This window comes from Gobio gobio (assembly GCF_949357685.1).
Source record: "Gobio gobio genome assembly, chromosome: 6".
NCBI classification, from domain to species: Eukaryota; Metazoa; Chordata; class Actinopteri; order Cypriniformes; family Gobionidae; genus Gobio; species Gobio gobio.
The window spans coordinates 9,327,819-9,355,379 of NC_137102.1; the positions used below are offsets into that span (position 1 = coordinate 9,327,819).

Here is a 27,561-nt window from a genome sequence, read left to right on the forward strand (position 1 = left end):
GACGTCACGTTCGGCAGACGCAGACGAGACGTTCATTGAGACGAGTGCATGTTGCAAAGTCATATTAATATGGCGTTCCGATGGGTTCTTTAATATGACTTTGCAACATGCACTCGTCTCAACGAACGTCTCACTCAACGTCTTAACTTTTTTTTTTATTCTGCTATTTATTCCATTCAATTTAAGACGCAGACGAGGCGTAGACGTGACGTAGACGTCACGCAAATCACGTGTGGCAGTGAAGTGTCCACTCAGACGTTACACGTCATTCACGTGTAGCAGTGAAGTTATAATTTAATTTTTTCGCTAACACGTAGTATAACACGCTACTCAACACGGCTCAGTGCAGTGTGTCAGCGAATGCACAATTTACTTTCTCTTCACTCATTCCTCTCAATGAACGTGACGTCTGCGTCTGTGATTTTATTTGAGTGTGTAAATGCGTGCGTGAATTCTTGTTTAATCCCACAAAGATAATACGTGGGGAAACGTTTTTGATAGCCTATATATATATATATATATATATATATATATATATATATATATATATATATATATATATATATATATATATATATATATATATATATATATATATCAGTCTAAGTTGTATAAACTATAAAGTTGTATTAATATAAAGTTAAGTCCTTTTTTACAGTCATTTTATGGTTTAGGATGTTTCCATAAACACTGATATCACCCTGTGCAGGTCTTAAATGCTTTAAAATAGATTTTTAGTGTAGGTGATTAATAAATAATTGTGCATATTTTTAATGCCTAAAAATTAACATTTCCATATCTTTTCATTTAATTGTTTATTCATGTATAGTAATGATTTATAAAAAGAAAACTAAAACCAGTGTGAAATAAATGTTAAAAGCAGGAATAAGAAATTAATTTTACAATTGTACTTTTCCTGCAGGTACTAAACATCTGCAATGTTTAGTCTGGTGTCCACAAATGACAACGGACCTTTCGCAAAAACAGTAGTATGAAACAGAGCTTACAATTTATTTTTATTTATTTTTACATTTTAAGAAACCCAATCAATTAATAGACCCACTGTTTTGTGACTTTACTGTGTAGCCTATAGTCTCAGTTCAAGCAGTAGCTATACGTGCACTGATCGATCATCTCTTCTAGCACATGAATATGTTGTTTAAGTGTGATAAATACCAAGGCAGAATTGAAAGAGTATCCCTGGCTCTAAAATGTTAATTCTCTGCTAAATTATATGCTAAATAATAATAATGAACTGCTCGTCTTTATCTTTTACATTTACACGTATTCATTTAGCAGACTCTTTTCTCCAAAGTTTGAGGAATAAGGCATAGGGAGGGATTTGAAGGTGTAGGCTAACTGTTTTTATAATTCTGTTAACTGTCAGATTGCCTGTCAATCAAACTTCGGCGAAACTCAGTTAAAAACTAAATATTACAACTATAAAATTATTACAAATTAAAAATATTATGTAGGCTACGTTAGCTAAATTACCCCGAATGTTTACGTTATTTTGTGTTGGTCAAGTGACTCCCAAGTGGTGAATACAAACATGAACATAAAACATAAAAACCTTTCTAGCATGAGTTCTTCATAAGTATCTGTGGATATGTTGACAAGAAACAACAGTAAACAAAACTTTTAGATATGATAATTTGTGTAAATTAAAATTTGGTATTTGGAATAAAAATCTATAGCTACACAAGCAAGGTAAAAGCACTTAATTGCTAATAAAACATAATTGAAGATCAGTGGGGAAAAAATAATAAAGAATGAATTGTGTGGAATGTACTGGAAACCCCTTTAAGGCAAACGCAGACGTCACGTTCGGCAGACGCAGGCGAAACGCTCGGCAGACGCAGACGTCACGTTCGGCAGACGCAGACGTCACGTTCGGCAGACGCAGACGAGACGTTCATTGAGACGAGTGCATGTTGCAAAGTCATATTAAAGAACCCATCGGAACGCCATATATTAAAGAACCCATCGGAACGCCATACAATTTACTTTCTCTTCACTCATTCCTCTCAATGAACGTGACATTTGCGTCTGTCTTATACCGTGACGTCTGCGTCTGTGATTTTTTCTGAGTGTGTAAATGCGTGCGTGAATTCTTGTTTAATCCCACAAAGATAATACGTGGGGAAACGTTTTTGATAGCCTTTATAGGCATATATATATATATATATATCAGTCTAAGTTGTATATATCAGTCATGTTATCAGTCTAAGTTGTCTAAGTTGTATAAACTATAAAGTTGTATTAATATAAAGTTAAGTCCTTTTTTACAGTCATTTTATGGTTTAGGATGTTTCCATAAACACTGATATCACCCTGTGCAGGTCTTAAATGCTTTAAAATAGATTTTTAGTGTAGGTGATTAATAAATAATTGTGCATATTTTTAATGCCTAAAAATTAACGTTTCCATATCTTTTCATTTAATTGTTCATTCATGTATAGTAATGATTTATAAAAAGAAAACTAAAACCAGTGTGAAATAAATGTTAAAAGCAGGAATAAGAAATTAATTTTACAATTGTACTTTTCCTGCAGGTACTAAACATCTGCAATGTTTAGTCTGGTGTCCACAAATGACAACGGACCTTTCGCAAAAACAGTAGTATGAAACAGAGCTTTTTTTATTTTTTTTTTACATTTTAAGAAACCCAATCAATAAATAGACCCACTGTTTTGTGACTTTACTGTGTAGCCTATAGTCTCAGTTCAAGCAGTAGGCTAGGCTATACGTGCACTGATCGATCATCTCTTCTAGCACATGAATATGTTGTATAAGTGTGATAAAAACCAAGGCAGAATTGAAAGAGTATCTCTGCTTTAAAATGTTAATTCTCTACTAAATTATATGCTAAATAATAATAATGAACTGCTCGTCTTTCTCTTTTACATTTACATGTATTCATTTAGCAGACTCTTTTATCCAAAGTTTGAGGAATAAGGCATAGGGAGGGATTTGGAGGTGTAGGCTAACTGTTTTTATAATTCTATTAACTGTCAGATCGCCTGTCAATCAAACTTCAGCGAAACAAAGTTAAAAACTAAATATTACAACTATAAAATTATTACAAATTATAAATATTATGTACGTTAGCTAAATTACCCCGAATGTTTACTACGTTATTTTGTGTTGGTCAAGAGACTCCAAGTGGTGAATACAAACATGAACATAAAACATAAAAACTTTTCTAGCATGAGTTCTTCATAAGTATCTGTGGATATGTTGACAAGAAACAACGGCAAACAAAACTTTTAAATATGATAATTTGTGTAAATTAAAATTTGGTATTTGGAATAAAAAAAGCTATAGCTACACAAGCAAGGTAAAAGCACTTAATTGCTAATAAAACATAATTGAAGATCAGTGGGGAAAAAATAATAAAGAATGAATTGTGTGGAATGTACTGGAAACCCCTTTAAGGCAAACGCAGACGTCACGTTCGGCAGACGCAGGCGAAACGCTCGGCAGACGCAGACGTCACATTCGGCAGACGCAGACGAGACGTTCATTGAGACGAGTGCATGTTGCGAAGTCATATTAAAGAACCCTTCTATTACGCCCCGCCTCTAGGGGAATATAAAAACAACACTAAAGAGGCGTAATAAATAATTGGTTGGGTTGTGGAAATGGAATCCCAGCACGTATCCCTCCGGTCGATAATCAAAAAGAAACAAAAGCACAAAATTGAAGCAAAAAGTAATACATTTATTAAAGATAACAATTGAAATAAAGAGCAAATCTTCAGGGTGTCCAAAAGGCCAAAATAACAAACAAAACGAATATAAAAAGGAAAGAGGGGAAAATGAATAACCTAATCAAATACCAAAAGAAAAATACATTTACTTTACCTATCTCCCTGCCCAAAAACAGAGATCAAACAAGGTCAAAATAAACAAGGCAGGACACCCCTACGCTCCACACTGTTATGGTTCAGACATAGGAGAACGGTTCAGAGGTTTTCACAAGGTGCACGTTCACTCATAAGAGAACGATTCAGAGGTTTACACAAAATGCACGTTTGCTTGAGCAAAACAAAATTATCTAATCACAATTTGATCATCGGCCGGAGGAGGGATTCCGGAGCTCTCAACCCACGTGCGACCGAACCAAGAATGAGCTCCCCGATGAGTGTCAGCAGCGTCCTTTTAAAAACCCCGCCCCGACTAAGCAACCAATGGCTGCTTACATCCCCATGATTGGTGCACCTGTTTTGAGTTAGAGAAAACAGAAAAAAGAGAAAAGGAACACAAAGCAATAGAAAACTAACACAGGTCGTAACACCCTCACACACAAAGAATCTACATACAACAAAGTACAGTAGATTTACTCAGAATCAAACGACCGTGATAATGCATCAGCCAACACGTTATCCTTGCCTTTCTTAAAACGAATTTCCAGGTTAAAATCCTGGACAAAGAGAGACCAGCGCATAATGCGTTGATTTGAATTTTTCATCCGAGACAAAAAAACTAATGGGTTGGTCTGTGTATACAACTACTGGAAGAGAACTAGAGCCAATGTACACCTCAAAGTGTTGTAAAGCCATTAAAAAGGCTAACGCCTCCTTCTCAATGGTGCTGTAATTTAACTGATGTTTCAGGAATTTCTTTGAGAATTACCCAACAGGATGCTCAATCCCATTTCCATCATCCTGCAGAAGGACAGCACCACCACCAGTAGCACTTGCATCAACATCCAACTGAAATGCACATGAATAATTTGGAGCCGTTAAGACAGGACCACTACTCAGAAGGTTTTTAACAGAATCAAATGCAGTCTGGCATTCCTCAGTCCACTCAAAAACTTGTGTTATGCGAAGCAGATTTGTTAGAGGCAACACAACATCTGAGAAATTTTTACAAAATCCCCGATAATAGCCAGACATTCCTAGGAATCTCCTGAGTTCACGTTTAGTACGAGGCACTGCAAATTCTGTAATAGCTTGCACTTTCAAAGCAACAGGTTGAACCTGCCCTTGCCCCACCTGTTTCCCCAGGTAGGTAATTGTCGCTTTGCCAAACTCACACTTAGACAAATTAAGAGTGAGAGATGCATCCCGCAAACGATTAAAAACAGTACTCAACGTTGTCAAGTGCTCATCCCATGTATTCGAATAAACAACGATATCATCGAGGTAAGCTTTACAGTTTGAAACCCCGCCCAGCACTTGACTCATCAAGCGCTGAAACGTAGCCGGAGCGTTGCGCAGTCCGAACGCCATCACCCTATAATTCAGGAAATCATCCGGAGTCACAAACGCAGATATTTCGGCCGCGCGCTCCGTCAAGGGAACTTGCCAGTACCCCTTTAGCATGTCGAGTTTCGTGACGAAGCGCGCAGACCCTACGTTATCAATACAATCCTCCATAAGCGGGAGGGGAAACGAATCTGGTTTTGTCACGGCATTTACTCTTCTATAATCCGTGCAGAACTGCTGTGTTCCGTCCGATTTCGGGACTAATAAACAGGGTGAACTCCAGGCGCTAAAACTTGGGACTGCAAATCCATTTGCAACTAAATATTTTACCTCGGCCTCCATAACTTTACGTTTAACTGGATTCACTTTGTAAGCACGTTGCTTAATCGGTGAATGATCACCTACGTCAATATCATGCTTCAGTACTAGAGTGCGGGTAGGAATGTCTGAAAATAACCCCAAAGATGAATTAATCAACTTTACTATATCAGTGCGCTGAGAGTTAGATAAATGCGCCAGATGAGAGTTTAAATTCTCCAAAATCATGGAATTATTCAATCTGCCACCCAACATCAGGGTACTCTGTAGATTCAGTCCATCTTCATCAACATCACGGTCAGAAGCAATCACGATCTAGGCAACTGGAGTGATAACAGAGGTTTTTAACTCTATATCTTCCCCACGACTCACATACAGCTTCAGCATGTTTACATGACACACGCGAGTTTTTCTTTGCCGATCGGGAGTCCGAACAACATAATTCGTCTCACTCAGCTTCTTATCAATGGCATACGGACCGGAGAATCTAGCCTGTAATGCAGCACCCTGGATTGGCAATAAAACCAAGACCTTGTCCCCCTCAGAGAACGAACGAGAAACAGCATTCTTGTCAAAATGCTTTTTCATTTTCACTTGGGTACTTTCCAATGCAGTCTGAGCCATTGTACAAGCATTATGCAATCGCTCTCTAAAAGAACTGACATAGTCCAGTACATTACAATCCGATTGTTGCTCAGTCAGCCAGTTCTCTCTCAACATTTTGAGTGGGCCCCTTACCGTGTGTCCAAAAACTAATTCTGCAGGACTAAATCCTAATGACTCCTGAACACTCTCACGAACAGCAAACATAAGAAAAGGCAACCCCTCGTCCCAGTCTTTCTCTGACTCGGCACAATATTTACCCAGCATGGACTTCAAGGTTTGGTGGAACCTTTCGAGAGAACCTTGAGACTCTGGATGATAGGCACTAGATGTAATGTGCTTAATTTTCAATTGGGACAGTACCTTTTTAAATAATCGTGACATAAAATTAGTCCCCTGATCCGTTTGGATCACCTGTGGAAAGCCAAAGGTAGAGAAGAACGTGATTAGGGCTTTCACCACAGCCTTTGCTTTTAATGAACGCAACGGGACTGCCTCCGGATAGCGAGTTGTCGCGCACATAAGCGTAAGCAGATAAACATGTCCAGATCTTGTTCGCGGTAGCGGTCCAACACAGTCCAAGATTACTCGTGCAAAAGGCTTTCCCATGACAGGGATAGGTTTAAGGGGTACAGGATGTATAATCTGGTTAGGTTTTCCTACGACCTGACACACGTGGCACGAGCGACAATACCGCGCAACATCAGATTTAATGCCAGGCCAGAAAAAATAACGCAAAATGCGAGAATAGGTTTTAGTAATACCCAGATGTCCTGCTAAATTATCATGGGCCACACTCAGAACTTGTTTTCGAAAGCATTTAGGCACAACCAGTTGAAAAACAATATCCCAACCTAAACCATCAGACCCTGCTGGAGTCCACTTTCTCCTTAACACCTCGTTGTCCCAAAAATAACCTATCGATTTATTCTCAATCTCCTTCAAATTAAACGCTGCATTCCTGCAACACAATAAAGTAGTGTCCTTTTTCTGTTCAGCAGAAATCACAGTTTTATTAATGGACAACGACAGATCAGCTGACTCTAGTTCAGCACTACTAGTCGCGGACAGCGACTCAGGATCAGACAGCCCAGGTTGTTCGATGCGAACTTCACCTTTAACTTGGTCCTCAGCTGCCAAAAAGGTATCCGAAATATCAATCGAATCACCAAATTTACACGCTTGAGCACGCGTAACTACACACGCCGCAAACACTGAAGGAAACTCTGACGCCAACTCACCGGAAGTAACAGAATCATACACGGGATTGTCAACGACCTCGGGAAATGGGAGTACTTTCCCTCCAGCGAGATCGTTACCTATAATTAAGGCCACGCCATTCACAGGTAACTTATGCCGCACTGCCAATTTTACACATCCTGTTACTAACCCGGATCTAATGTACACATTATGTAACGGTACTTTTAACACCCCTAACTCAATTCCTTGAATGAGAACATCAGATCCACAATAACTTTTCTCAGAAAATGGCAACATACTAGCCAACACAAACGACTGATTGGCCCCTGTATCCCGCAACATAGCTACAGGAACTAAGTCTCGCTCAGATCCACTAAGAGAAATCATCCCCTGACACACGAAAGGATCATACGCGGCATCAATATCCGAACTAAGTTGACTGCCAATTTTCTTCACAAAACCAACACTTTTGGCTGACTTCCCTTTATTTTTATTTTTCAGTGAAGGGCAATTCGCAATCAAATGACCAAGTCCGTGGCAGTAAAAACATTCACGGGCTTCAACTGGCATTGTTTGCTTAGACAACCCTACTTTCGAAATTTTAGTGTTTTTCTCTGAGGACGGAGAATTAAATTCGCGACGAACAACAAACGCATTCTTATGAGTCAGAGTAAACTCATCTGCACAGACAGCAGCCTCGGCAAGAGTCAAAACTCTCTTTTCGTTCAAATAGACAACAACTCTGTCTGGCAATGAATTTTTAAAATCCTCAATCAAAATCAACTCACGGAGATTTTCAAAATTAACGACTCTGCTGGAATGACACCATCTATCAAAAAGCACAGTTTTCTCCCGTGCGTATTCCACATAAGTTTGAGAGGCATTTTTAACATGTGCACGAAACTGCTGCCTATACGCCTCTGGCACTAATTCGTACGCCCTTAGTACTGCACTTTTCAATTTATCATAGTCTAAACTATCACTAAGGTAGAACAAACCTCTTGGGCTTTCCCAGTTAATTTACACTGTATCAAAAGAGACCAAACCTCTCTCGGCCAGCGCAACGCAGCAGCTATACGCTCAAATGCGCCAAAGTATGAATCTACCTCACTATCTCTAAATGCAGGCACTAAGGTTAGATGACGACTAACATCAAAATCAGCAGGATGACTAGGAGCCACAGACAAAGGCACAGAGGGTGAGTGATAGTCAACACTAGTAGAGGGTACATCAAAACGAGTCTTAACTGAACTGGAACGACGATCATCAGCATGCGTTTCTAGCTCGCACGGCCTAAAACGTAACAATTGAGTGGCGTGTTCCTGACGTTTTACTTCTAGGTCTAGTTGCTTTAACTGAATAGCTAGTTTTAAATCCTCCGAGTTTACACCACTAAGTGAGCGCAACATGGGATCTGAACTCGCAACATCTACACCATCTTCATCAGTTACCTCAACGTTAGAACTAGAATGCAAAATACCCTGCTTAATCAGTGCAGCTTGAATTACGTCTCTCAGTTCCTTCTTTCTATCAGTTTTAATAATCGCAATATCATAGAAATCAGCGATTAAATATAAATCAATTTTCCGACAGGACTCCAAAACATCATGTGACGGAGCCTGTCTAAACGCCTCAATACTAAAATCCATCTATTAACCTACCACTTCCCCAATACGCATGAAAAAACTGCCAATCAAAACTTAAAAATATAAATGGTACTCACCAGCAAAGCCGAAACTTCTCAATTTGGATCGGGCAAACTTCCAAATCAAAAATAGAATTGGATGGACGAGCCCCCAATTATTACGCCCCGCCTCTAGGGGAATATAAAAACAACACTAAAGAGGCGTAATAAATAATTGGTTGGGTTGTGGAAATGGAATCCCAGCACGCATCCCTCCGGTCGATAATCAAAAAGAAACAAAAGCACAAAATTGAAGCAAAAAGTAATACATTTATTAAAGATAACAATTGAAATAAAGAGCAAATCTTCAGGGTGTCCAAAAGGCCAAAATAACAAACAAAACGAATATAAAAAGGAAAGAGGGGAAAATGAATAACCTAATCAAATACCAAAAGAAAAATACATTTACTTTACCTATCTCCCTGCCCAAAAACAGAGATCAAACAAGGTCAAAATAAACAAGGCAGGACACCCCTACGCTCCACACTGTTATGGTTCAGACATAGGAGAACGGTTCAGAGGTTTTCACAAGGTGCACGTTCACTCATAAGAGAACGATTCAGAGGTTTACACAAAATGCACGTTTGCTTGAGCAAAACAAAATGATCTAATCACAATTTGATCATCGGCCGGAGGAGGGATTCCGGAGCTCTCAACCCACGTGCGACCGAACCAAGAATGAGCTCCCCGATGAGTGTCAGCAGCGTCCTTTTAAAAACCCCGCCCCGACTAAGCAACCAATGGCTGCTTACATCCCCATGATTGGTGCACCTGTTTTGAGTTAGAGAAAACAGAAAAAAGAGAAAAGGAACACAAAGCAATAGAAAACTTACACAGGTCGTAACACTTCGGAACGCCATATGACTTAACATTGAAATCACTCGCGCCAGACGCTCTATTCGCGTTTGGTGTGAACGCAGCATAACAGTATTAATGTTGGATATGACACGAATACTCACTTCCTCTTAAGATCATGTGGCAGATTTTCATTCCCAAAACGTCAGGATTATGAGGGGGGAAGAAACATACACACACAAATGAATATTAATTTATTTGATAAAACATTAATATTAATTATCAACTTACTGACAGAAACATGGACTTGCAAAATGTACTCACCAGGTCCATACAAAAACTTCACAGTAGATCCAAAATGCTGGTTTGCCAATAATTCTTCAGAGTCCAGGGATGGTGGTTTCCTGTCCTCTCTGCAGAATGAGTGTACATGACAGTGTTCTCAGATTAACATTACTCATTCCAAAACTCCTTTACTTTTTATGACAAGCTTGATCTTAAAACTAGCTGACAGTAGGGATGGGCATTATGACCATATTAGGCTATACATGACAAATTTTATTTCACAATAACTATCACAATATAGTTATTTTATAGATATTTTGTTAAGAAATACTACAGAATACTGCTTAGTCTTCACTGCATGATATTCTATGCATTAATATCACTTGATTCTTAAAAACGCAGATGGTCTTCTCTTTTGTTGTTTGAATCAAATTATGAGACGGCAGTTTATTAAGCTGCTGCCCCTTTAAGAACGAAAGCACAATGACACGCATCCGGGATTCCCCAGTTAACTTGAACCGTTTAACTCTAACGTTACTTCAAACATAACTGACTGTTTAAATCAAGTGAATACCTCACATGACAGGGATTTTGAGATAATTGTGTGCAATATTGGATAGTCACTATCATTGGCATAGTGCCCAGTCCTAGCTTAACAGTATTACAACATAAACCTAACCCTAAAACACAGAAACAGAATATGTAAGTTATTCGCGATTAGCATAACATTATCACTTCAATGCACTATATATTGATGTGACAGTAGAAAAAATATAAAGGTATTTATTTACCTTCTGCCGTCTGTTGTCCGCCATTGGTAACTAAAATGTCTGTTCATATCCATGTTTTTCGTTCTCAGTCAACATCCCACAATCAAAATTCGTCCAAAATAAGATTTTAACAGATGTAAAATGATCCATGTGATGCCATTAATGGACCAACCTGAAGCAGTCCTGTTGCAGATTAGAAGCCGTGCCCGCGAGCACTCCAACGGCAACCGGTGTATTTTCAAATTTGATGGGTAGAAGGCGCACAGTTGTCATTGGCCAGATTTCTAGATGACGTTCAGATTGACCAATCACGCTCAAGTGAACACGTAAAGACAGCAAATAACTTTACAAAAAATAATGTTTGTTTTAAACTACAGTTAGCAAATGTGTATATTTATTTTTATATGCTGTTATATTTAATGAATTGGTCAAGTGGTGTTTTGTGGTGTGGGCAGAGGCTTGAAAGTTTCATCCTGCACTGTAAAAAATTTCAAGTGCTTTCAACGAATTATTATTTAGTAACTAGTTCCACAGTTTTTTTACTTTCACTCAATTTCATGCTACAAATTGTTACCTGAATTAATAATTTTTAATTGGCTCAAACTTGACTTCAACATTAAAATGTATGTTTACTCAATTAGTTTTAAAGTTACTTGAATTAATATTTTTTTAGTTGGCTTAAACTTGACTTCAACATTAAAATGTACGTTTATTCAAATTGTTTCATAATTAATTAAACTAAAACGTTTTAATTAGGGGTTTCGTCATTTTTAAATTGTTTTAATCATTACTAGAAATTGCTGTGGAACTAGTTACAAAATGTTATAGCGAGGGCAACAAAAACAATTGAAAACACATTGTATCATCTGCATTTATAACATTTATCATACATACAAACAATTCATTTTCATTACAACAGTTAAATTCATCTCTAAACATTTACTAATATTTCATGAACTGAGAAAAATAAATAAAATATTAAAAAATAAACTCTAGTAAAATGGTAGAAAGTTAGTTTGATATTGCAATACATTTAAAAACATGAAAAAAAAAAAAACATGTAGACTATTTTATCAAAAGTAATCAAAAACAACATTAAACAAACAACTGAATATTATTTGGCATTATAACAATCCATAAACTTCCTATGCCTTCTAAACATGTTATATAATTATAAATATTCTAATTATTTTTTTTACATCTGAAGCAATCTGGTTCTCAGTGACTGCACCCGAGCAGAACACTTCACAATCAAGGCCCAGAAAGACTTTCTGCACACTGCACAGCTTCAAACAGGTACTTCCACTGTTTGGGATAGTCAATGTACAGGGCATAGCCTACATGCCATACATCAATTCAAAAAGAACACCAAAGGCAGTCGGAATATCCGCCAGGGGCCTATACCATGAAGCCGGTTTAGCTGGCTAGCCAGATATGTTTAAGCTTAATTTGTGCTAATCCTGGGTTTTAGGTACCATTAAAGTGGGTTGGCTTTTAGCAGTGTTCATCTCCATAGTAACTTACGCTCCACAGCTAACCTGCTCCAGGGCAGGTTATGTTCTGGATAAGAGATGGACCAATCAGCTGTGAGCAAAGTGACACATATCTGATGCAATAAAGTCACTCCCCCTTTTTCTACTCCAAATTAAAGGTCACTACATAGCTAATGGCTATTAAAGACTTAAGCCTCTGGCTTTTAACAATGCTTATTTATAATAATAATAATAATTTTGAATTATTTAAAAATAATTTATGTAATTATTATACCCTTAATCAATTACACATGTATAATTTTAGTAAATCAATCATTAATATGCATTTTGTTAATATTAAAATAAATAGCCTATATAAAGGTCATACAAATAAGCTTTAAATTCAATAACTAAATCTATAAAAAATTACATGTGAGCATAAATGTTCAATTCTCTCTATATATGAACTAAACTAACTTCATAACTTTTACTTGCATTGACGTATAAGATTTTTCTTAAAGTTGTCCTCGACAGCTATTTTCTTCTGTGTAAATTTGTTTAAATTCTTAATATTTTTCAATCATGTAATTTTCTGCAGAAGAGTGAAGTGAATCACACTGGTTCTCTCGCGAGAAGTGAATCTCAGTTTTACTGATCCACAGCGTGTGATTGGCTGTTCACTGCTGATGTCACAGCTAAATTTCTAAACTCAGGATCAAAGCCTGAGTTGACAGAGAAAGTTGATGATCAGCATCATGGGACCAACAAAGCCTGAATAGATTGGTTTGGTTTTGTCAACTCGAAACTAATCCTGTAACCCTGAGTTTGTTAAACTACCATCATGGTACAGGCCCCAGGTTGTTCAGGATCACTTTTTCCTCCACCACTACAGCCACATCCAACGCTGAATCTAGGCCTCCAGCTTCAATCACAGTCTCAAGGAGACCAGTTTGCATCCCTCTGGTCAGTGTTTCAATATCATGGCCTCTCTGGTTTGAAGCATGTTAGATAAAAGAAATTGAAATACACAGGTTAACACAAATGTAAATAGTTGTGGTCAAGTGTTCACAAGCACCTTGAACAATCAGCAAAATGGTCATTTTACCCATATAAAATATAATATAAAATGCAGGTTTTTGTTTATTAAGCGCTCTCGTGAATAAGGTACTTTACATAAATTATGCACCGCAGGAACCAGGGTCTAAATGAAGTTCCGGGTAAATATTTCCCCCTCCGAACGGCCCTGCTCCCGGGGTAGTACTTTTTCAAAGTTAGGGAACTTTCGGTGGTGAGACTTGAGCCGCGTTTCCACCGAAATTACCCGGAACAATTTGTCTGCGTTTCCACTGCGGTCTAAAGTACCGGGAAGATTAGGAAAATTAGTCCGGTGATGTAGGACTGCGCGCGACTGCTGGTGGAAACGCGGCTTAAATAACGTTCGCTCTCATTGACATGGGACATATCGTTAACGTTACCTCATAAAACGCTGATAAATACTAAAACATCGAATATGTTCAACTTTGTACGTTTTACATAAAATAATAAACGTTAACGTTAGTTTTATATGAGCATTTATTCGGTGACGAGTGAACTTGACATAGACATCACTTAAATATCCCCATTTCCCTTGGATATATAACTTACAAAACACTTCTAACGTTAAATATCCACACAAATAACATTAAATATAGTTTGCGCTTTTATCAACACATTATGTCTGCAATTGAATCATTACCACTTACCAGTCCCTCCAGAAAAACGCGATTATGCGATCGCGTGATTTAACGCATAATCAGCCAAAGTCCGCATATTCATGCAGGGGCCGCATTTTTTCAAATACGCCGCACTTTCGCCGCATAAATTGCCTATTTCCGCGTGCAAAATATGCGGGGCTATCATGATTTCAGAATCCCCGCATTTTCGTTGCAAAAAAAGTCATATATATTAGCAGAAAGTTGAAATTTTTTCATTTACTTCACACAAGAGCCGCCATTTCCGCCTATTGCCATGGGAACGTTTTGAAGTGACGTGATTACCCGACGCGAACGTCATCGAAAAGCTTCAAACCCCGTGGAGAAACCATAGATACCGGTGAAACCATGATGAAGCACAAACTCCCATTGGCCAACAAAAATAACAGCAAAAGAGCAAAGCAGTTTCCCTGTGTGCTGACTGATTTCAAAACACAGCATCATGAAGCTTTGAAGCGTTATGAATCAATGAGTCGATTCAGCGGTTTGAAGCGTTATGAATCAATGAGTTGATTCAGCGGTTTGAAGCGTTATGAATCAATGAGTCGATTCAGCGGGTTGGATCGCCAAAGTCACGTATTTCAGCAGTTTGACACGCGTCATGAATCGACTCGATGATTCATAGCATCATGATGCTGTGTTTTGAAATCAGTCATCACTATATAAGTCGTTATTTAGTTTTTTTTGCACACAATAACTATTATCGTCGCTTCATAAAGTTATTGTAGAACCACTGTAGTGAGATGGACTTTGTAACGACGTCTTTAGTGGGCTACCTTTTATGGGTCTTGAGAGTGTACATTGTGCCAATGGAGGCCTTTCTGAGCCATCGGAATTTAACTAAAATATCTTAATTTGTGTCCAACAACATAAAGGGAAGTCATTAATGACAGAATTTTCATTTTTAGGTGAACTAACCCTTTAAGAGATTGCACTTTGTGCATTGGAAGCACTCAAATGTCTGTTTTGTATAGCGACATCTGTAAAACAGGAAGTTATTTATAATTTTTTTCAGAAGTTGTAGCATATTCCTTTTGTAAAGCTACAGAACTTGATTGACTAAATGTTTTGTAAATTTGAGCCATTATTAAGGTCTTCAATAAAACAAGATGAGAACTTAAATATTCCAGCACTTTCTGTGATGTAGTGCTTTTTTTCTCTTTCTCATCAAACCACAGTTTTTGCAAGTTCCCGCAATTTTATCGCATAAAATTGCATAAATATCCCGCATTTTTCATCGCATTTTTTAAGAAAACGTGCCGCATAATCAAGGATTTTTGCCCGCAACAATCACAAAAAAAAGCCGCATTTTTCTGGAAGGACTGACTTACCTGACGCGTGAACTGCACCCTCAAAATTGCTGCTGATATGCTGTCTCCTGGTGAAAGAAACCCGCGAACTGCGCAAAGTCCTTTGATCTGTAACAATCCTTCCGCGAAGTCAAACGTGCAATACAGATCATTCCGCGAAGTCAAACGAGCAATACAGATCCTTCCAAGAAGTCAAATTAGCTCTTGTACGTATTTATTCATTAAAATTAGGCAGATTAAATAAAAAAATAACTACATATGTTAATTAACTATATATTTATCTTAAATATGTATATAGAAGTGTAAAGTGTTATCCATCTTCTCATCATAATGCAGATAAGCCTACCATCATAAACAAAACATCAAAAATACATCTAATTTCACAAATGTTGTTTTGATATATTATCAAATATTTCTAACAGCCCATTTCAACAGCACAAACAAAAATATATTTTCCATAGTAAAATATTGTGTGTAAAATATTGTGTTGGCCTTAATAGCCTACTTTTATAAAATATTGACTGGATTTGCGTTTTTTAGTCCAGTCAACATTTGCAATTCTAATTGTAACTGGATTTGAAAATATCAATTCATTGAATGTTTTTCAAATATATTTCTGCAGACTTAATATATGTCTTCTTAACTAAGCACAAGAAAGAAAATTAGTTCAACATATATCATTTTGCTCTTCCAACATTTTATTAATTGGCGTTTTTAGAGTGTGGAGAGCAGTGCAGATTTGTACTCTTTAAACAGATTATTGTTTGATATTAAGTTTCATATATAGTTTGTTATATTTGTATCCAGAATTACAGTTTGAATGTAAAAATACACCTACACTGTAAAAAATTAATAATAATTAAAAAAAATCTAATGACTGGCAGCAATGGCTGCCAAACAAAAACATAAAATTAAAGTAAAATATCTTAATTTAAATAAGGAAAAATCTGTAAAATAACAGTTTTCTCTCAAACTTTTAATGTAAATTTACGTGAAGTTTTTGCACTTTATTTGAATTAAGATATTTTATTTTAATTTTACGGTTTTTGTTTGGCAGCCGTAGCTGCCAGTCATTTACCATTTTTTTACGATTTTATTTTTACAGTGAAATTAATAAGATTTACTTTAAAATTACAAAGAATAATGTTAAATTGTTAGTATGGACATAAACCTTTAATATAATGAGCTAAATATTTTATTACAGATTAGTTCTGTAATTTTACATACATTTGTATGTAATTTAAGAAAACAGAAAAATACTGTATAAATAATACAATAATTTCCCTGTATAAAAAATGAGAATGACTGTGATTTGTCATTAATGATAAAATAATGGTCAAGTTGTTAATTTACAGATATTTTTTGTAATTTTATGAAAACAGAAAAATACTGTGTAAATAATACAGTAATTTTCCTTTATAAAAATGAGAATTACTGTAATTTGTCATTAATGATATAATCCTTAAAATAACAGTCAAGTTGTTTATTTACAGATATTGTTTGTAATTTTACATAGTTTTAAACATAATTCAAAATTACAGGAAAATACTGTAAACAATTTAGAGTTATTTTCCGTAAAATTAGGATTTTTTTTTACAGTGAAGGTTTGTGTAAGAAAAATATCCATATTTTAAACTTTATAAAGTAAAGTTTCGGCCGATCGCCTTCCGTATTCAATGAATGGAAAAAGTGTTGAAAGTGCCTCTGCAGTTCAAAATGCTTATGCTAGGCGAGAGGCACTTTCAACACTTTTTCCACGGAAGGCGATCGGCCAGAACTTTACTTTATAAAGTTTCAAATATGGATATTTTTTTAATCAAACGCATCGATTCGCTTCAGAAGGCCTTTATTAACCCACCAGAGCCGTGTGGAGCAGTTATTTGACAGACACATATGTGTACTTCAAAAACAGAGCAACAATTTTATAAAGCTTGGATTAGCCAGGACTTTTTTAATATAACTCCGATTTTATTCTTCTGAAAGAAGAATGTCATATACACCTAGGATGACTTGAGGGTGAGTAAATCATGGGCTAATTTTCATTTTTGGGTGAACTATCCCTTTAATTCATTAATTCATCATATTTTTATTATTTATTATTTTGACTACAATATATTTTGTGTTATTGCCTGGTATTTCTCCATGCTAATAATGAATCTCAAAATGAATATCCAATTTTCATGATGTACATTAAAATGTTGCGATGCCTAAATTCACTATTTTAAAAAGTCATTAAAAAAAATTAAGAAAATGGTTTGGTTATCGGCCATAACATGCAAATAATATCTGCTTATCAGTATCAGCCAACATTTTTATATGCTACAATGCTTATGAGATTGAATCTGAAATACAGTTTTACTAATTAAAAGAAACAACTGAATAATTGGAATGATTGTTTGTGTGTGTAGCTCTGGCTGGAGGCCCCTTGACAGGGATATACAGGCTGAGACAGTTCCATTTCCATTGGGGAAGCAGTGATGACAAGGGCTCAGAGCACACTATTGCTGGAACCAAGTTCCCCAGTGAGGTAATGAGGCTTTCTCACTCTTGCTCTCAGTACCACATCTGAAGCAAGGCAAGTCAACTTTATTTATATAGCGCTTTTAACAATGAAGATTGTTTCAAAGCAGCTTTACAGTGTTAAACAGGAAAATAATGCAACTGAATTTTATTCAGCCGTAAAGCCATTCCGGAGAAAACAGTGATGTCATCAGTTTGTAACGAAATCGAACTACAACGCCCATAATGCAATGCAACAAGTAGGAGGAGTCAGTAATCAGAAGAAAATGGCAGTCCATTTAAACAGGTGTGTGTTTGTGCATGGCATCAAGGAGAGAGAGAGTGTTCTTTTATTTGGTTGTGACCAACGAGAGCAACAGAACAGAAAGGTTGAACTGCCTGAAGTCTTTAGAGGTTAAAGAGTGACCAAAATAGTCAAGCTTGAAGACTGTGCAAGATGTGCTTCGTTTGCTGCCGACGAAAGACTCAACAGACCAACAGACCAAGTGTTGAAGCTGCCATCACAGCATAAAGGATAGAAAGCCGACTAAAACATGACGGAGGAATAAACTCACGTAGCCATCGGGTTTCGTTTGACTGGCGTGCACCCACACACAGGAGCATGCAGTCATTTATTTAATTGCAACACCTGAACAGCAGAGATAAATGAACCACGCCCCTTTAGACTCACATCCCCATAGACAACATTCATAATAAGAGCACATTCACCAATGTTCAACACCCCCACTTGCTCTTAGGCTGAATAACATACAGTTATCATATACATTTACATCACACCAAAAACAAAACACACAAATCTATCAAGCATAACTTTGGTTACAGGTTTGGTCAGAATATCTGCAACCATAGCTGATGTAGGACAATATTCAATAGTTATCTTTCCATCTTCAAGTGCAGATCGAACAAAATGATACTTAATATCAACATGTTTACACCTTTGACGGCATATAGGGTTCTTGGACAAAGCAATTGCCCCTTGATTGTCCTCATAGATTGTCACTGGTGTGTAAATACATTCATTGTCCATTTTGTCTAATAACTGGACAAGATATAGGCTTTCCTGTGCAGTAGCTGCCAAAGCCATATACTCAGCCTCACATGTGGAAAGAGCAACTGTGGATTGTTTCTTAGATCTCCAAGAGATAACAGGACCAGTGGCAGATAAACCAAAACAGTAACCAGTTGTACTTCTTCTATCATTTTGGTCTGCTGCCCAATCAGCATCACTAAATGCAAAGAGATTAAGATTTACATCATTTCTCCTATAACACAATTCCTTGTCCACAGTTCCCTTTAAATATCGCAATACATGCTTAGCAGCTACCCAGTGTTGGTTCTTTGGTTCAGAAAAGTGTTGTGACAGCTTACTGACAATGAAACCTAGATCTGGTCTAGTACAGGTCATTAGATAGATCAGGCTACCCACCACCTTTCGATACAGCTTTGAATCAACACATTCACCTTCATTATCAAATTGCAGTTTGCTTTCACATGGAGTTGACCTTGGTTTACAATTGATCATATCAAACTTCTCCAAAATCTTAATAATGAACCTTCTCTGGTTCATTTTTATTTCACCATCTCCTTGTACAAAATCAATATCCAGAAAATGTGTAAGTTTACCAAGATCTTTCATTTTAAATCTTTCCTCCAACATTCTTTTCACATTCCCGAGTGTCCGACTATCGCTTGCTGCAATAAGAAGATCATCAACCCAAACTATCAGTATGACTTTTTCACCTCCAGTTTGCTTACTGTAAACACAATGGTCAGCAGGATTTTGAATAAAATCATTTTGAATCAGAAAATCATCTAGCATTTTATTCCAATTCCGTCCTGACTTCAAACCATAAAGTGATTTGTTAAGTCTACAGACAAGCCTCTCACTTGTTTCTGACTTGACCTCAAATCCTTCTGGCTGTTCCATGTACAATTCAGTGTCAATAGGGGCATGCAAATACGCAGTCTTTACATCCATTTGATGCAGTTCTAAACCATATTGAGCTGCAATTTGCATTAAGCAACGTATTGATGTCATATCAGCAGTTGGAGAAAAAGTTTCATTATAATCAATGCCTGCAACTTGACTATACCCTTTTGCCACATACCGAGCTTTGTATGTTGTTCCAACTGTGTTTTCCTTCACTGTGTAGACCCATCTGCCCCCCACTACATTTTTACCTTCAGGTAGTGTTGTAAGGGTAAACGTATCATTCTCCTTAAGAGAGTTCATCTCCTCCTGCATGGCCTTACTCCACAATTCTGACTCTGGTGAGCTTATAGCCTCCTTTAGAGTGTGAGGTACATCACATGCAACTCTATAACAATAATCAATACTGGTTAGTGCATGGTCATCATCACATTTTATTCCACACTCATAATCCCTCAAATACTGTGGAGGCCTCTTCTCTCTCTGTGGATAACGCCTGCTCTCAACACTTTCCCTTTCACCTGTGTTGGGGCTTGGGTCACACATTTCAGATTTTATGTCCTGGGAATTTATCAATTCTATTATCTCAGGTTTTGGTAGGTGTGTTTCAGAACTCTCCCTACGCACATCATCTTCACACATTGACTGATCTGTCTGAGTGTGGCGTTCTGTTCCACTCTTTGTGAGAAAATCCACCAACCTACGTTTGTTCACTTTTCCTGAGCCTGGATAGAAAACTAAATATGCAGGGCTATTCTTGTCATAACCAATAAAAATTCCTTTTTCACATCGAGAGTCTAACTTTTTCTTGTTCTGTTTGTATGCATAGCACTCTGACCCAAATACTTTCATTCTTGAAAGATCAGGCTTCTTTCCAGTCAGCATATAGTATGGGGTCTGTTTGGTCAGATGTTATAACATCTGTTGCGAATAACAGCTGCAGTCTGGATTGCATACGTCCATAACATTTTGGGTAAGCTACTCTCGATTAACATACACCTTGCCATTTCAAGCAAAGTTCTCCAGCTCTTCTCAGCTGTCCCATTCTGATGGGGTGAATAGGGAGCTGAGGTTTCGTGTCTAATTGCATTTTTACTGAGCAGGGACTGAAATTCCCTGGATGTAAACTCGGTGCCATTATCAGATCTCATACATTTAATTTTACCATAAGGTGAAACATCAGCAATGAACTTCTCTGTTCCCTTGACTGTATCACTCTTTGCTCTCAAAAAATATGTAAATATTGCACCTGAATAGTCATCAGTAAATGCCAAGATATATCTGAAACCATCTTTTGCTATCGGCTCCATAGGTCCAGCTAAATCTGTGTGCACAAGTTCAAGAGGAACTTTTGCTTTTTCATCTGCCTCCCTGTTCCTGCTCTGAACAAATTTACCCTGTATGCACACTTCACATTTTCGATTAGACATTTCAGTTCTACCTTTGATTTTCATCCCCTTTGTAACATTTTCCAATTTCAAAACATCCTCATAATTACAGTGTCCGAGAATTTCATGCCATGTTTGGATATCATAACATCCATGACATTGATCAACATCATCTGTAACAGTGCTTAAATAGAACAGTCTATCATACATCTGGATGTTAAATGTTACACCGTTCTTATGAACAAGTCTGTTCTGACCTTCTTTGAAAATGACCGTCGCTCCCTGGGACGTCGCCGCCTTGACTGAGAAGATGTCCTGTGGAAAAGATGGGACGTATAGCGCCCCCAACAGCATCGTTTCCACCACTCGACCTTTGCTATCTCTCAGGCGAACTTTAGCTGTACCTTTCCTCAAGGCAATACCACTGGACCTCTCTCCATCAGCCAGCTCTAGGACGTGCTTGTGTGGATCAAAACTTTCGTCAAAGTCTTTGAACTGTGTGATGTCCCGGATGATATGTGACGTGGCTCCTGTGTCAACCATGAGGCCTTTTTCCTTCACTCCGCTGACCAGGACGGCATCCACTTGGTCCACCTTAAAAGCAAAAGTGTGGTCCTCCTCATCTATCACCCGCTTCGCGTTGTCCCGCTTTCTCCGTCTGCAATTCACATCCTTGTGCGTGGAACTCTTGCAAAGATGACACCACTGTCGCGGTTCTCTACGCTCGCTCGTAGCAGAAATGCACTCAACAGCCTTATGTCCCTTCTGTCCGCAGTTAAAACAGGTCAGGTTCATGTTCCACCCCTCTCTTGCTTTCACCTTCATCACGCCATCATCCTCTGAGCAAGCCGCACTAAACTTCTCTGTGCTCTCGTAGCTCCTCAGCTTTGTTTTAAACTCTGTGAAAGTTATCGTTTCATCACTTTGGGTTATGTGAATGGAAAATGGCTTAAAAGAATCCGGTAGGCCCTTCAGAATCATCGCGATCAACAAGCCATCACTCAAAGTCTCTTCTGCATTTCTCAACGCTGTAATAGCGGTCTCTGCGCGAATTACATAATCTGTGACGCTCTCATTGACAGCTTTCTGGAGAGACGTAAGCTCTGTGTATAAGCTTATCACTCGTGGTTTCCCTTTACCAGCATAGTGTTCCCTCAGAATCTTCAGCGCTTTTCTTCCATCATCCGCCGCATCTCTCATCACAAGGGAGAGGCTTTTATCATCCAACAGCTGAATCAGTTCTGCATACGCGTCCTCATTTTTCTCTGCGTCTTCCTCTGCACCGTCATCATCAGATGGTTCGCTCAGTATGGTATTCTTCAAACTGAGCAGACGCAGGTGTGCCAGAAACTTAGTTTCCCACAGTTCATAATTTTTCTCATCCCCGTCGAAACACAAACGATTCCATCGACTTCCAAACTCCTTTCTGGGCCCATAACCTGTTGAAGCTGCCATCACAGCATAAAGGATAGAAAGCCAACTAAAACATGACGGAGGAATAAACTCACGTAGCCATCGGGTTTCGTTTGACTGGCGTGCACCCACACACAGGAGCATGCAGTCATTTATTTAATTGCAACACCTGAACAGCAGAGATAAATGAACCACGCCCCTTTAGACTCACATCCCCATAGACAACATTCATAATAAGAGCACATTCACCAATGTTCAACACCAAGCGTGGTGAAGGAAGGACGAAACTGGAGATGAGATTGCAGACTACCACGTCATACAAGTGAATTGATCCCGGTTGCACAGTGGACGAGTGTTCGGATGTTTGCTACGTTCTTCGTCTACAGCTGTGTTTGAACTGCGCAGGGTTGGAATACCGTGGCGGTGGGTGAGTTTTGTCCTGGATGGACTGAAATCCTCTGGTGCACGTTGGACTTCAGGTAGGCCTTGACCTGTTAACCTTGCTAATCAAGAGGCCGTCTAAATCACCAGCGACTCTGAGAACATGGGTTTAGCGGACATTTCACCTGAACTATAACACACATACACTCACACGAGCACACATCACCTTTTTCCATAAATCATTGTGTATTGTGAAAGATAATCGTGATCCACTGATGCTTATGGGATGGTTTATTTCATGAGATGATTTTTTGTTCTTTGAGATACTTTGAAAAAACAAGGGACAGAAAAAAAGGAAACGAGTCCCTTTTGAGTAAAATAATAATAATAAAAAAACAAGAATGCGTTTGCATTTGTAAAAGTGAGTTTATTTTTGTATTTGTACTGATTTGTGAAGAGTGATTTGGGATAACGGGCATATCTAGACTCACTACATCACAAGTTCATTTCAAGCAATCCTCGTTCTTCCTCGTTCTAATTCTTGAACGTCTCTCCCTTAAAACTAATTATAGCTCACTGCTCATGAATATTCTTGATGTTCTCTCATGAATTTGTAAATCGCCTCTTTTAAATAAGCCAAGATATTAAGCTAATTCAGTCGTTTTCCCCCCTGCATATGCTGAATGTTTCATGACACGTCTCCTCCTTTCTAAAGCTTCATCTCGTTCACTGGAACGATAAGTACCCAAACTTTGGAGAAGCTGTCAGTAAGCAGGATGGCCTTGCTGTGGTTGGAGTTTTTCTCAAGGTCAGGATTTTAGCCAAAATCATGTCATGCATTGCAGTGATTAAATGATATAAAATGATGGATATATTGTGTTTTTCTGTCTACCAGATTGGTGCTGCCAATCCAAGACTTCAGAAAGTTCTAGATTCTCTTGATGACATCAAATCAAAGGTATCAACAGTCATTATATTTACTTCTCACACTTGCTCTCAGATGTTTTTATTCTTTCACAATATGTCTGTTTCTTCTCCAGGGCAGACAGACTACACCTGCTAACTTTGACCCTAAAACCTTGCTGCCCACCTCTCTGGATTTCTGGAGTTATGATGGGTCTCTGACCACGCCCCCTTTGCTGGAGACTGTCACCTGGATTGTTCTGAAACAGCCAATCAGTGTTAGTTCTGCTCAGGTACTTTATGCATCTACCCTTTCTCACTCTCATTTGTGTACTTACAATTACAGACAGAGACATCTACATCTAGTCCTTATCTTTAGTATCTTATGCTACACTCTCAGAAAAAATGGTACAACGGAGGTACAAAATTGTTCCTTGGCGAATAAAAAATATACCTGTACATGTAAAGGTACACAATTGATCCTTAGGGTACAATTACACCATTGTTTTCCTCTACTTAGTGGTACAAAAATGCACCCTTAAGGGTACCACCCCAGTGACGGCTACTTGTACCATAAAATGACTTGTATCATAACATGATTTTTTCAACTTAACTTGGATGGGAAACATGTTTAATAAAGTTTTGTTACTCATTGAGTTGATCAAAAATTTAGTAAATGCCTAAACAAATACTGTCTGCTTACATGATAGCACAAAAGGGGTCCCAACATTTAACGTCACTCCTACTTTGAAACTGGGAGGGTCGGTGCTCCAGGTTTCTGCTTCTATAAGATTACTTTATCTTAACCCTTAATCGTCCCTCAAGTAGGGTTTACGTTTGAGTCCCTTGGGGTCAGATAGACCCCAAACTTTTACAGACCGATTGCATAAGGAAATATAATTTTTTTTACATGGAAAACTATATATCATTTTTTTTATTTACTTCTCAACTATACATTTATGCTGTGTTTTTGTGGGTATTTGGTAGTTTTTTACCTATTTACTGCACAAATACTTAACTATGCCATAAATTGGCTCATTAAAAATGCTTTTTTTATTAAAAAATCACTTGAATGATGATCTTATATAAATATAAATAGTTTTTGGACATTACTCTGTGTTAGGGATATAATACCGCCATCTGTAGGTTTGTGGAAAAACTTTAGGAATTATAGTTAAAGAGAAAGAGAGTGCAATGACCACATTATCCACTAGAGGTCCAGAGGGAAGTTAAGCTGCCTTTCATCTTTCTTTTATTTGCCCTTTTCCCTCTCTTTCTCATGATTGTTCCATGTTGCATTTGTGCTCTAGTATTAGTCCTTCATTTATGTATGAAAATCTTTCAGATTTATGCCAGTTTTGTTGATTTTATTTGCCAATTTCAATAAAAATACTCTCTGTTGCAGTCACACACGTGTGTGTTTGTGTGTGTGTGTGTGTATGAGATAGAAAGTTCGTTCTACTTTGTGTTTATGCTCTAGGACCAGACCTTGATATAAATGTGGTAATTGTCAGATTTATACTGGATTTAGTTAATTTTTTTTGACAAAAAAAAGTGAAAAAAAAATGTATTTTTTATACTTTCCCATTCATTTTCAATGTGGGGTCAATCTGACCCCGAGGGACTTAAACTGTAAAAAAATTTTTTACACACCTTTAGAACAACCAAATCAAGCCCAGATTTTTTGTGCATGTTTAGATAGATTATTTAGGAAAAGTCACAGAGTCTCATGGCCCTGAGATGAAGGGAACACTTTTTAAAAATGGAGGAAAAGTCCAGTGGGGTCAGCTGGACCCCAAGGGACGATTAATGGTTAAATATATTGCTTGCCTGACAGCCAATATCACATTTAAGTCAGGCCTGTGCCTTTAAGATAGAAGACAACACACATGCATTCACTACTGGAGAGGAATTAGGACTTCATTGCAGTCTAACTATTGTTATTTATTTATTAATGGCAATATTAAAGGTCAATTAAAGGCAATATAATTATAATTTGGAAAGAAAAATAAGTAAACACTAACCGACTAACGTTCAAATGTTCGGAGTTCACCTCAGTACCAGCATATTAGAATAATGATGCTGAAAAATCAGCTTTTCCATTACAGGAATACATTACATTTTTAAATGTATTAAAATAGAATACAATTATTCTGAATTGCAATTCTGAATTGTTTTTCTCTGTATTTTAATGAAATAAATGTTGCCTTGGTGAAAATGAGACTTCTTTCAAAAATATTAAACATTTTTACCAACCCCAAACATTTGAACTGTACACTTGTTCTTCATTAAGGTGCATTTCTACCATTATATGTAGGCTCCAACCACTAAACGATTGCACACATGTGTTAATCGTCTTCATCTTTATGCCCCCTTTCCCAAAATGTGTCTGAGCTAAATTTGGTGTAGGTAGCACAATGATTAAGAAGTTTTAAAGCTCATCTTGACAATTCTGCGTCAGCAAGACCATATCTAGAGTGATATTATGCTTTCAAAAATGACCCTATTCATTACCTGTCCCTAGTGTAGGCAGTGCTGTTAGCCTGCAGTGGTTATTTTTGTCACCAGTGGTTAGTCAGAAGAGTCTAACGGCTGCAGGAACTCTGGCAAGTGCTCTATGAATGAGCATGGAGCTAAATATAGAAAATATAGGGTGTAATAAGGCTCTGCAAGACTGCCAACAACACACTAAACACCACAATCCAAGAGAAAACAATCTAACTGTCTCTCTCTCTGTCTTTCTTTAGATGGCTAAATTACGTAGCCTGCATGGTTGACAACTACAGACCCCCTCAACCTCTCAAGGGACGCAAAGTCCGTGCGTCCTTTAAGTAAAGAGCAATATCAAAGCCACAACCCTCCCACTTGCCTTCTGATCATGGTGCTTTTGACTGGTTCACAAAAATATTCCCAGTGAAATTGCTACTAAAACATCACAGTATTTTTTCTCAATCCAGGCCCTTGCTTACATTGCGGTGTTGATAGAAAGCTGGATCTAATCTTCTAAAACTGTCTGTTTGTCATAAATGCCCATAGTATTATTTAACATATTTATAATGCTTAACAGGGGTTAGTTACCTACATTTCCCTGTAGCTGTTATGTAAAATGGACAAATGGGAGACTATTTAAATCCCAGTTTATTTTTGATCGCTTCACTTTGCGCTTTATAGGTACATTTTCCAGCTTTGCGGAATTGCAATATACTCCATGTTATTCAATAGGAAAGACATTATTGTTCTGTTTGGGTTTATGGCAATATGTGAACATGTCAGTTAAATATGTGAAAGACCGAAATACCTACAGGAATGCACTCAGTAAATGCAATAAGTGGCTTTTAAAGATTGTTTCTATGAATGATGTATGATTTTCTGCCATTCTGCCATTTTTTTAGAATTAAAAGTTAATTTAGCAGTATTGCAAACCAATAGCCTATTATATGTAATTAATCATGTATTAGGAATTTTATCAGCAATAAATAAATATATTTTAAACTAGACTTCCTGTCTAGTTGTTTTCTGTCCATTGTACAATGCATTACATTAGCGATACAAACTGATGTTTTGTTAACGCAGTACAATAAGATCAAACATAATTAAACATAAGGTAATCCAATCATAATTTA

General features: G+C 37.5%; 1 pseudogene across 1 annotated transcript in view; it reads left to right on the forward strand.

The window, feature by feature from the left end:
* The window catches only part of LOC307127955 (carbonic anhydrase-like), a 79,592-nt pseudogene extending 52,819 nt beyond the window's left edge, over nucleotides 1–26,773 (forward strand). Inside the window, exons 3-7 of the transcript in view lie at nucleotides 17,812–17,930; nucleotides 23,751–23,843; nucleotides 23,931–23,993; nucleotides 24,076–24,231; nucleotides 26,686–26,773. The product of the transcript in view is annotated as a carbonic anhydrase-like (transcript). The remainder of the gene's footprint in view (nucleotides 1–17,811; nucleotides 17,931–23,750; nucleotides 23,844–23,930; nucleotides 23,994–24,075; nucleotides 24,232–26,685) is intronic.
* The last annotated feature ends 788 nt before the right edge of the window (nucleotides 26,774–27,561 follow it).